The sequence below is a fragment of the Spermophilus citellus genome (genome assembly GCF_964194105.1).
Source record: "Spermophilus citellus genome assembly, chromosome: 9".
NCBI lineage: Eukaryota > Metazoa > Chordata > Mammalia > Rodentia > Sciuridae > Spermophilus > Spermophilus citellus.
The window spans coordinates 27,846,559-27,857,578 of NC_138191.1; the positions used below are offsets into that span (position 1 = coordinate 27,846,559).

The following is an 11,020-nucleotide window of genomic DNA, read 5'->3' on the forward strand; positions in this document are numbered from 1 at the left end:
TTACCAACACGGCTGTTATATGTCTGTGGATCTGATATGGTACAAGAGAATACTGTTAAAAAAGGTTTGAGCTATTCTTGAGGATGAAAAGGCATTTTCATGTCTCCAGTAGAAATCAGTAACTGGGAATTAACCTATGCCCACCCTACACTTCCCTGTAAACTAAAAGTGGCTGTAGTCTTTGTGTTTCATTATTCCATTGTTAGTAAACTGAAGGCAAAATAACAATATCTTTACTTCTGGAAATGATGGATTTCCTTTTGATGAAAGAAAAGAGGAGAAAAAAATTTGGAGAGAATCTTTTTCTCAGAGGGGAAACAGACAATCATACCTCACTTTAGTGACCATAAACCTATCTGCAACTTACGATATTTCTGGAACTGGTTGGCAAGGGTATACACGGTAGATTGACATAAGATGAATTTTTCTTCCAGATCCCGGAAATTCAGTTTGTGTTCTTGTAATTCAGCTTGTAGTCCCCGTATGATTTCTTTAAGTTTCATCTGAGGCTCTCCATCAAGGTTCATTTCATCCCCTCCATCAGGGGAAGGGCTGAAGAATACTGCCATGTTTGTACAGTAAATGTACAGCCAGGACCTGCAAAGAAAACCCAAACATGTTATGGGTTAAAAACAAGAGAATCCAAGAGCTGGCTGCAGTGGCAAACGCCTATAATCTCAGAGGCTCAGAAGGTGAGACAGAAGGATCTAGAGTTAGAAGTCAGCTTGAGCAATAGCAAGGTGTTAAGCCACTCAGTGAGACCCTGTCTCTTAATAAAATACAAAAAAGGGCTGCATATGTGGCTAAGTGTTTGAGTGCTTCTGACCCAAATATTTAAAAAAATAATAAAATAACCCAAGTAGAATTCATCAGGACTAAGGGAAGACAGCAGCTGTCATGATTCACTTACTGTTGAGAAACAAGTACTCAGCAGTCCACAACACTTGAAACTCCTTCACCTTTCAAACAAGGATTCACACACCTGAGTCTATAGCGTGGACTCAAGACAGAAATGAGGAGGTAGGGCTGAGTGCGCTAGGTAACAGTCTAACAGAATCAGAAGGTTGGAGATGTCATGGAATGTGGGAGCCTCTGCCTTCCAATTGGCTCATGATGGCTGATCCACTGGTTTCTTCAGAAGGTCAGTACAGACGTAGACCACCACTCATTGGGCAGTCTCAGTACTTGTGTACCCTCATGCCAATGTTACCAACTTTTCTTTGTACCCTTCTCCAAACACCATATTTCACATTACTCCTATAGGTATATGTTGAGAATCCTCGAAGTAAAAATGGTTTCCCAACAAGTTAAAATTATCTACAGGACTACCTCATTATTTCCTTAATAATAAAGTGGATCATAAGGTTTTTCCTCAAGGGAACAATGCAAAACTGTCAATGTAATATAGCCATAATGTTCTTCTCTGAATATGCCATTATTTCAAAATCCACTAAAAATACAGAACAAAGAGTAAACCATGAGTGTTTGAAATTGTTTTCTGCACTCTCTCAATATTATTTTGTTATACTCCATTTTTATTGTGGCTTCTTTTCTCTCACTGGGACATCTGTTGGTGTACAGGACTCTGAAGGAATTCCTTACTTATTATAAAAGTTCCAATTGGCTCAGGCAATAGGAACATGGAAAGGAGAATAGAAACATGGAGGGGAGCCATGCTAAGTCTTTGTGAACCCTCAACTGTGGGACGCTCCTTGGAACAAATTTTCCAGATCCCTCTTACTAAGTCCAAAGCAGATAATGTCCAGTGCTGACTCTGCTCTTCATGGCAATCTTCCCTTCACTAGGTCAGGCTACTGGTGTCTGCAATCAATGTTCTCACCTACTGAGAACCATGGCTGAATCTGAAGCAGATACATTAAGCTCTTTTCAGTAAGGATTGGATACCCTTCCTAGCATGCTGCAGGGAAATGAGCCCAGTGCTTTACCTGTCTAAGCTCAGCAAATGCATTCATTTGGTTTAACTCACTTATAATGTAAGTTCTCTATATACATGGAGATTTTACATTTTATACACATCACAGGGTAAACTGAGGAGCAAAGCAGGGGAGTTAGTTTATTCTGCTTCTATGAACACAAGAGTCATCGACTCTCATCCACTTGAATGTCAGAAAGCCAGGCTTTTAGCCACACCTTCCTCCCTTTGGACTGCAAACCTGAAAATTACTTCAATTATTTACCTGCATTTGAAATGAAGTTTGAGTAAAAACAAGAGTTCAACTTTGAGGAATGACAATATTAGTTTGTTTTGAAGTGGACAGAAAATGCTGAGGTCTAGAGAAAACATCACAATAATCTTCGCAAGGAAGAACTTATGTGTCTTACTTACCCTGCCTCTTTCTCCAGCTGGCCAGAACATACTCAGTATCTATTGATGTCATTAAAATCATCTTCAGATCTTGAGAATATGGATTTCTATGAGCCAAACTGGAGAGCAGGTGTTGGTCTGAGAAGTCATCCATCATTATGCTGGGACCTGTTGGAAACAACTAGTAGGGGGATCAACCTGACTACCAACATTTTTTTGATACAGCACTGGCTACACTCACCAATGAGTCCACTATCAGTTCTTTCACTTGCTGTTTACGAGACTGATAGTTCTGTATAAGCTAAGATTATGTTCGACCCATCTCTGTGTTCACAGTTTCCAGTGAGGCCAAGCACTGAGGCAGGTTACACTCAATGAATGCATAAAAGTGGTTGCATACCACAGTTATTACAATGAAGTCCCTTTACAGTGTCATCTAAAGCCTTCTAGTTAGTGTCCCCTTCAATGAGTCCACAAGTGCCACATACAGAGTCCTGCACATGACTCTGCAGATGTGAAGTAAAGAAAACTGTCTTGAGAACAGTTTGTTTCCCACCTATAATCCACATTGCACTCTAGGGTTTGTAATCAGTGCTTATGTCAGTTTTAATTTTTAAAAAATTTTTAGTTTGTATAAAAGTTAAAGGTTGACTGAAGAAAAGACTTACACATTGACTTATGCTTGTCCTAAAAGATAGGTGTTAGAAAAGCATCCATGTGCCAGTGATTTACGAAGACCATGCCTCCCAGGAGAAAGAGGGAGTGGAGCTGAGGGAGCTGGGAAGAAAAGGCAAAACAGCCTACAAAGTGTGTGATTTCAGGGACAGCGCCATGTGTTTAAAGGATAATTTTTATAGTATTTGGACACTGAGTTGGCTCTGCGTCAGTGTGGCAGTTACAGAGAAGAGCAAGACAGCCGCTTTGGATACAGAAAAGAGTTCGGAGTGAAAACCATAGAAGTGAGCCAACCTTATGCATAACCAAAGTTGAATTTTACACTCTCCTATCAAGTGAATATAGCTTCCTTCATGTGGAAAGTCCCACAGAACTTGTGCCTTCTAGGCCTCTTCCTGTCAATATTTTTACATCATATGATATATTGGTGTTGTTTGTGTAGCTGCTGTTTTTGCTATGGCAGAACTGTCCAGGATCTTGGGATAACACTGCAGAGAGAAGTTATTCATGTCATTCTCATTTTAGTTCTTTTAAAGGAACAACTGACTTTTTTTTAAGGGAGAAAGTCCCCAAGACTTCTCAGACAGATGATAAAAATGCTCAGCAGAAAACAGGCAATACAGAGTGGTTTAGCAAGGGAAACCAGTGACACCAGCAGATGGTTTTTACCTTTGCAGCTATTTTGGCCTGTTTGTGTGCTCCTTTTTGTCTGACAATTACCCTCCCAGGATGATTCCCTGGGGGCCAGTGATTCAAGTGATGCTTTTTCTTCATCATGATGCTCTTCACTATTTCCTACAACTGAATTTATAAAAGCCCCTTTAGATATTAAGCAATTCTACCTCACTCGTTAAAAACACAGTAGCCTATCATGGCACAGATAAATTATTGGTATGAATTTAGAAAGATCTCATGCATTTCTTTAAAGAAATGGCCTGCCCAGGTATTCTTATCCATGAAACAGAGTAGTCCCTGTAAAATAGATCTCATGAGCAGCATGCTAGTTGTTTAACTGGGCAGAGGGAAAAATGTCTTTTTCTCCCCACATGAACAGAAACTGGAGAAAATTGGTAAACTTTGGGAAGCTCCAGCTGTACCTACCTGCTGTTACATGGTTGCTTCCCAGGCACGGTGATTTACCTCCCAATATGACTTTCATAGAAAACATACTCATTCCTCTTCAGGGACCCTGTCCCATGACACTCCATGCATCTGCGAACTACAGGACCCTCCAGGCCTGCTTTTATCACTTAACAAGGGAAAATTCTCTCCATTTCACCTCTTTAGTATTCCAGTGTACCCTACATCCCACCCTCAGATTTTACTACTTCAACTCCCTAAAACAAACCCTGGGAGTGACTTTAGAAAGTACACTCATAAACATTCTCCATTTGAATGCTACAGCTATCATGCAATGTGCATTAAGCAATATTTTTGAGAAGAGGAAACATAAACCAGAAAGGATACATCTCCCTTGGCCCACAATTAAATCAGCCTGCAAATTCCTTAAAAGTTTTCTTTCTTAGGCCACACTCTTTTCAATTTCACAAACTTGCACCTGTAACACGATCTTTCCTGAAACTATGCTAGGTAGTTGCTGCCTGCTATCTAAAAGGCACATGCCTGGTCTAGACAGAAACAGTGTTGGGATAGTATGACCTCTACCTTCTGGAAGAATCTACTGTCCTCCCCCTGAGGCAGTCCTCATCATTCAAGACTACACACAAAATGCAGATACCAGGAAAGCAGGTACAAATATCACTTGCCTAATGGAATCTCTCATGAGCTGGGCACTTTGGAGCAGCTTCCTGTGAGCAGGTCCTCTGGGCACCTTACAAAATGCTCTGCCAGCTTGCACTCCTCAGCCAGTTGCTTTTTCTCTCTCTTTTTTTAATAATTGTAGATGGATAGTTTTATTTGTTTATTTCTTTATGCCTTTTTTTTATGCAGTGCTAAGGATTGAACTAAGTGCCTCACTCATGTTAGTCAAGCACTCTGCCACTGAGCTACAGCCCCATTCCATCACCTTTTTTTGTAAGCAGTGTACTCACTGGCCACATCATCCAGAGTAGAGTAAACCACATGTTTCTCAGAGAGGGAGGCTGGACTCTTGCTTGGGAGGCCAACAGAGTGAGACAAGTCATGACAGCTGGAATGAGTCAAAAGCACCCATTCAAGTTGACTTTCACGGGAATTTGAGAAGGAGGGTGGAGTGTGAGAGAGGGCTTCAGGTGCTCAGTTCACTGGTTAGGTAACATTGCTGGTGAGGAAGGAGACTCATCTTTCCCTGCATGGTTCAGGCATGTCATACCACAATGACAGCCATAACAGACAGTACAACCCCAGAGTCTTTTTCTTCCACATTCCTTGAACAAGTTCAAATAAATCAAAGTTCCTGAGGCATTATTGATTCCAAAAAGATGTTGGGCATTCAAGCTTTGTTCTTTAATATTTAGATTTTATATGATTTTGGTGTGGTTTGGTCATATTTCTTGCTATGGAATTCAACAAAGCCAACAAACTCAGGCCAAACCCACAGAAAATGTAGTGTGTCTCCTCCTAATTACCTTTTGCATAGGAGAGCATAGTGGTTCACTGTGAGTGCAGGAAACTTGACTTTAACACCATGGGAAAGACTGTCTCTAGATTGCTAAGGTAAAAACTAATGGAAGGTATAAATCAAGAAAAGAAACAATGGATCCCCTTCCTGCTTACCAGAATGGATGGAATAAGTACATTCTGTACTTTTTCTCTTCCTTGGGACCTGCAAAGACAGACACAAAGAATAACAACAAAAACTTATCCTTATGTCCTGTTACCAACCTGGTACCAATTTATTCACAGGGTGAGTGTATTCTTTATGTGATGAAAGGAAACTCTGAGGAGTACACTCAAGGAACTCTTGGGGTGTATCTTCTGAGAAATGGAAAGGTGTCCTTTCCTTAGTCACTGGTCAGATATCCCTTGTTTGGTCAATTAATAGCATCATACTCTATTTTTTGAATCTGGTGAACAGCTGAAACTATTCATTACCCCAATGATCAAGAAGAACTTAAAGACTGGCTTGTAGAACACTTTCTTCAAGACTCAGACCTTACTCCAGAAGCTAGTTTCTTTGATTTGAGATTATTTACAGGGACTGAAATAATGTGTGGGATCTATAGACCTTCCTTGAGGAAAGATCTTTTGTGCTACTGAGCAAACAGAATAATTTCTATTAAAGGGAGTGGAGTGTGTCAGGGTCTAGTCCAGGCCTTCAGGAATAATTCTAACACATTCATGAGGGACCATAAAAAAATATCTCCCATGATACAATCAAGAGCACTAACCTATTTGTACACTCACCAATCCTCAAAGTAGACTTACTGTTCAGGATCAAAAATTAGCAAGGACATTATAGGAGAGATCACCTGTTACAGCTTGGAGGAAAGAGACCATGCTGATCTCTGCTCCACACATGCATCAGTGATGCCTGTGGGACTGTTGCAATTTCCACAACCACACCACTCTGGTGATTCCTGTGTTCACCATCCTGAATTTTCACTGAACCCCAACAGAAATCTGACTGATATCAGTATAATTCTCTTTTAATGAACTACTCCCAAGCTGCATCAAGAGAAGTGACTTCATACTCACTAAGAGGTCAACACTGGAGCAGGGATGTTGGTGGATATCAGGTAGTTCACAGTAAATGGAGGATGTCTTACGGGTCTCATTAATGAGTCCTTCAGGGCTTCTTCCACTTCCTCCTTTTCCTCCTGTCCCTCTTTTTCAGCCTGGTGTGATGAAGGGTATGGTTAAATCAAGAAAGTCAGATGCAAGAGTCCCAGGTGGTTCTCAAAGAGGCCTAAGGGAGTGGTCACAGAAGGTCAGGGGAACTACCTTCTAAAAGAAAGAAACTGGTCCACCTAGGATAATGGCAGAGTGCTGCTGCTTTCATGGCAGATCATAAAAGAAGATGCACTGACTAGGAAATGAGCTGAGGATGATGGATTCTCAATGCTCCCTATTTGATACAAGCATGGCCCACAGCACCGACAGAGAACACAACAGTGGCTCCAACTTTTCTATAAATTGCATTGATTTTTACACACTTCAGAAGTCAATGCACTTGAAGCACTGCAAAATCCAAAAGGTTTTGTGCATTCTAGGATTCCTTCTCTATAAATTGTGAATAGATATCATGTTTTTTTCTGGTTCCATGGTATGAAATCCCTGCCAATATGCTAAAGCCACCCATGCATAAACCAGATATATATCTCATCCTCAATTTATCCATACAAGAGTGTAGACATAGATTCTGAGTTTAAAAACTTTAGTGAAGCTGATTATTTCTACCCTCATGAAGCCCAGTATAGGAGAGTCCCCCCCCAAAAAAAAAAAAACTCTTCTCAAATAAATGGGTGAATTTAGTGTGTTACTTTAAAGCTGAAGAGGATAACTTGGGCTGTAGCCATAAAAAAGACTTGGTGAAACTAATAAGAGCAAAAAAATTACAGCAAATTGTTGGAAATTGTCTCGTAAATTAGAAGCAATAATGCAATACCTTTCTTCCATCAATCACTCAATCAATGTACCTATATTTATACATAGGTGCAAGTGTATACATACATATACACAAATACACAGGTATTATATTTTATATCATATCGTGTACTTAGTTTTCAAAAATGAATTAAAGCCAAATTTTGTTTTATAGATTTTGTTGTTAAAAATGGAAGTGTACTCTTTATTTCTCATTTGAAAAAACAAATAGAACTTAAATCATATTAGATAACACATTATCCTTTACTTACACTTATCCTTATCCTTTACTTACACTTATCCTTATCCTTTACACCAACTATTAGGTAGTAACCAAAACATCTCTATTACACTTAACTAATTTTTCAACCATTATCTGTAAGAAAGACATTACACCGAACATAGCTACAAAAAGGAAGTTATATAAGTGGTGTAATCTTGAATAATTACATTAAGAATGAGATTTACTTATATATACAGTTATTCAAAACAATTGTTTAATATTTTTTTTCATTTTATATATGGTTGTCCTTGATGTGTACAGAATGGTTCCTGGAATTTTACAAAAGTACACTGATGCTCAAATCCCTTAAACCATATGGTATAGTATTTCCATATAATATACACACACACTTCCTGGTACTTTCAGTCATCTATGGATTTTGCATAAACCAAATACAATGTAAATGGTATCTAAATAGTTTTCATACTGTATTGTTTATGGAATGGCAAATAAGCCTGTACATATTTAGTACAGCTGCAGCCATGAGAGGCCGGACTACATACATAGTAAATGATCTGCAGTTGATTGCAGCCACAGATGTGGAAACTGCAGATACAAAGGACTCAAGTTGCTTTAAGACCATTTTATGTATCTGCATTTGCTTTCATAAAAGAAAAAAGCTTTAGCTTAAGATTTTGGGGAAGTTTTACTACTTAATTGTTTTATGTCCAATGAAAATGTAAACTTAGTTGCTTGTAAAGTGGGATTTTTAAAAATAATTCTCATTTTTAGAATTAAAAGACACTGATGATTTTACACTGAAATTTCTTAATGCTATTAATTAGGTTTGCTATCCTTATATGCATCCATGAAAAAATCCATAAAATGTGTTTATGTAGGTTAGTTAACAGCTAGATTAACTTTTCATTATTTTCTAATGTTTACAAAGTGAATTATATAAGAATCTGTATGATTTAGTATGAATTTCCTATATTTGGTTTCTGGCAGTTATATAATCTCTCATATTTCTTTGAAGGACTCATATACATATACTACACAGTATTCACACCAAACTAGAATGCACTGAATGCAAAGATTATTGTTTTTTGAAGAACTGAAAATTCAGTTTGTCAACAAAACATTGTTCTATGTGTGAATGCATATTTTATCTATAAAAGTACACAGCACCACTTTTATTAAAACATGCCTGCCGCAAACTAATTAATCTATTTTAGTGCTCCATACCAATCTTATCAAAGTCTTTGTTTAACACTATCTTCTTTCCTTGGTAAGGTTACTAGATCAATTGGATTCAGTGTTCCAAATAATCAACTAACATTATGACAAATCAAATTTTTACAGTAATTTGAAAAGAATTAAGTGTGGACTGTATCCATTCTTGTATTTTTCTTTTTTTGGTCTCGTCTTGACAATGAGTCTCTGAATATTATTTAATGACATTAGCAATCATGTTATATCTAGAATGAAACAGTCTGGGCTTAAGCCACTTCATGAAGGTTAAAAAGACAATTTTAAAATAACAACTTGAATAAAATGGATACTAAGATAACTTAAAAATAGTGTAGGCAGATTTTAGAAAACTTATGGAATATTCATGAACTATATGCAATTATAGTATATAAAACCAATTTACATGGCATAAAATTCAGGCCATGATAAACAGTAGGTAATGTGATTGCTCCCCAAGGGAGAAATAGGAATGAAGTTTAGCATCATAATAATTGACTGCAACAGAAGATATTTTGAGACTCATAATACTATTTCCATTGTGAAAATAGAATTGAACTATTTTATTGGGGGAGATTAATTAAGCATTGTGAAGTATATAGAGCACCTGTACTTAGTTTTAATTAAGTATTATTGATTTGATGTTTACCTGGTGAACTTCCAAGTACAAACTCCAGGAAAATGAGGAATTTAGCAATACAATCTTAAACAACTTAGTGTACACAATGTGGGAGAAATGGTGAAATAAAATCTAATGGGCTAATTGAGAATTTTGGTTACTGCACTGATAAAATATTTAGAAATTGTTTGGCTCAATTTAAAATAATTTGGCAAATAGTAGAGCAGAGGTCAAAACAAATTGCTTTACAAGTCCTCAATCAATGCTTGTGACTCTGAGCCAATAGAAATCAGGGACATAAATTCTAAATAAATGTCAAAGATGACTTTTTAAGTTTGCCAGAAATTGTAATTGTAGGTCAAGAGTTTGGAACATTTTTCTTCTGCTACACACAACTAATTAGATATCCTTAACAAACAGTTTGCTATAAATGCTTTGGGCAGGGCATTATGCATAGGAGTAAAAAGAGGAGAATTAATGATGGTAAATGATTTATATTTCAGACAGAAAACCTGTCACTTCTGTTGTTACTAAAAGATAAATAGCATAAAGTTTTTAAATTATGAATTTAGAATGCACCTTAAGAGGAGTTTAGGCTTAACTGTTGCCCATTTTAGGAAACTGCCAAAAACTTTTGCTCCCTCTGAAACAAACATTTTTATAGTTCTATAAAAGTAAAAATGTGTAACTTGATGATTGATCAAATAGAACGTTAATCTGGTTTAACTTAACTGCTTTAAATACTAAAATGAAAATAAATAATTGTCATTCAGTCAGAGATATGCTCCTTTTTGTAAAGAATTGTTTTACTATGTAAATAGATGTGTATATGTGTGACAATATGTATATGTGTGTGAGTGTGTGTGTGTGTATATATATATATGCATGCATGTAGGCATATATAAATATTTACCTAATTATCACACTAGTAATATATTCACTTATAGATATTGTATCTGTAATGGCTCTGCACTGGCTCTGATCTGTCTTTCATCTTTCATTCACTGTTGTATTGAGATGTACAGGATATCTGGGCAGGATTAGTCCAATGTTTGTCAGGAAGAGAGTCAAAGTAAACTCCCTGAATCACAAAGAACACAATCCTATGATCCTAGCTATTTTATCTTGGTTCTGGAATGAACTCAGAGAAGAAACTTTACATACATTTATCAAGTACATGATATTTTGCCTTCAGTCCTTTATTGAATTAATTATGGCTTGTCTAACAATTTTATCTTTTGTTTAAACTATGAAATTTAGAAAGCCAAATTATTTTTCAGTAAAAATTATTGGAAATTTCCATTATATTTAGAAAAGAAAAAATGTAGCTACCTGGAAATCCTTTCAGAGTCTGTACATTATTCTAATAGCTTGTTTCAACTCTTAACATTCTAAGTTTTATGTC

General features: G+C 37.0%; 1 long non-coding RNA gene across 1 annotated transcript; it reads right to left on the minus strand.

Moving 5' to 3' along the window:
* Positions 1 to 426: 426 nt before the first annotated feature.
* On the minus strand, positions 427 to 6,762 carry LOC308656960. The gene is made up of 3 exons (XR_014023817.1): positions 6,638 to 6,762; positions 2,348 to 2,494; positions 427 to 597 (listed from the first exon to the last, which is right to left on the minus strand). It is a non-coding gene; the product is annotated as an uncharacterized lncRNA (long non-coding RNA).
* Positions 6,763 to 11,020: the final 4,258 nt, after the last annotated feature.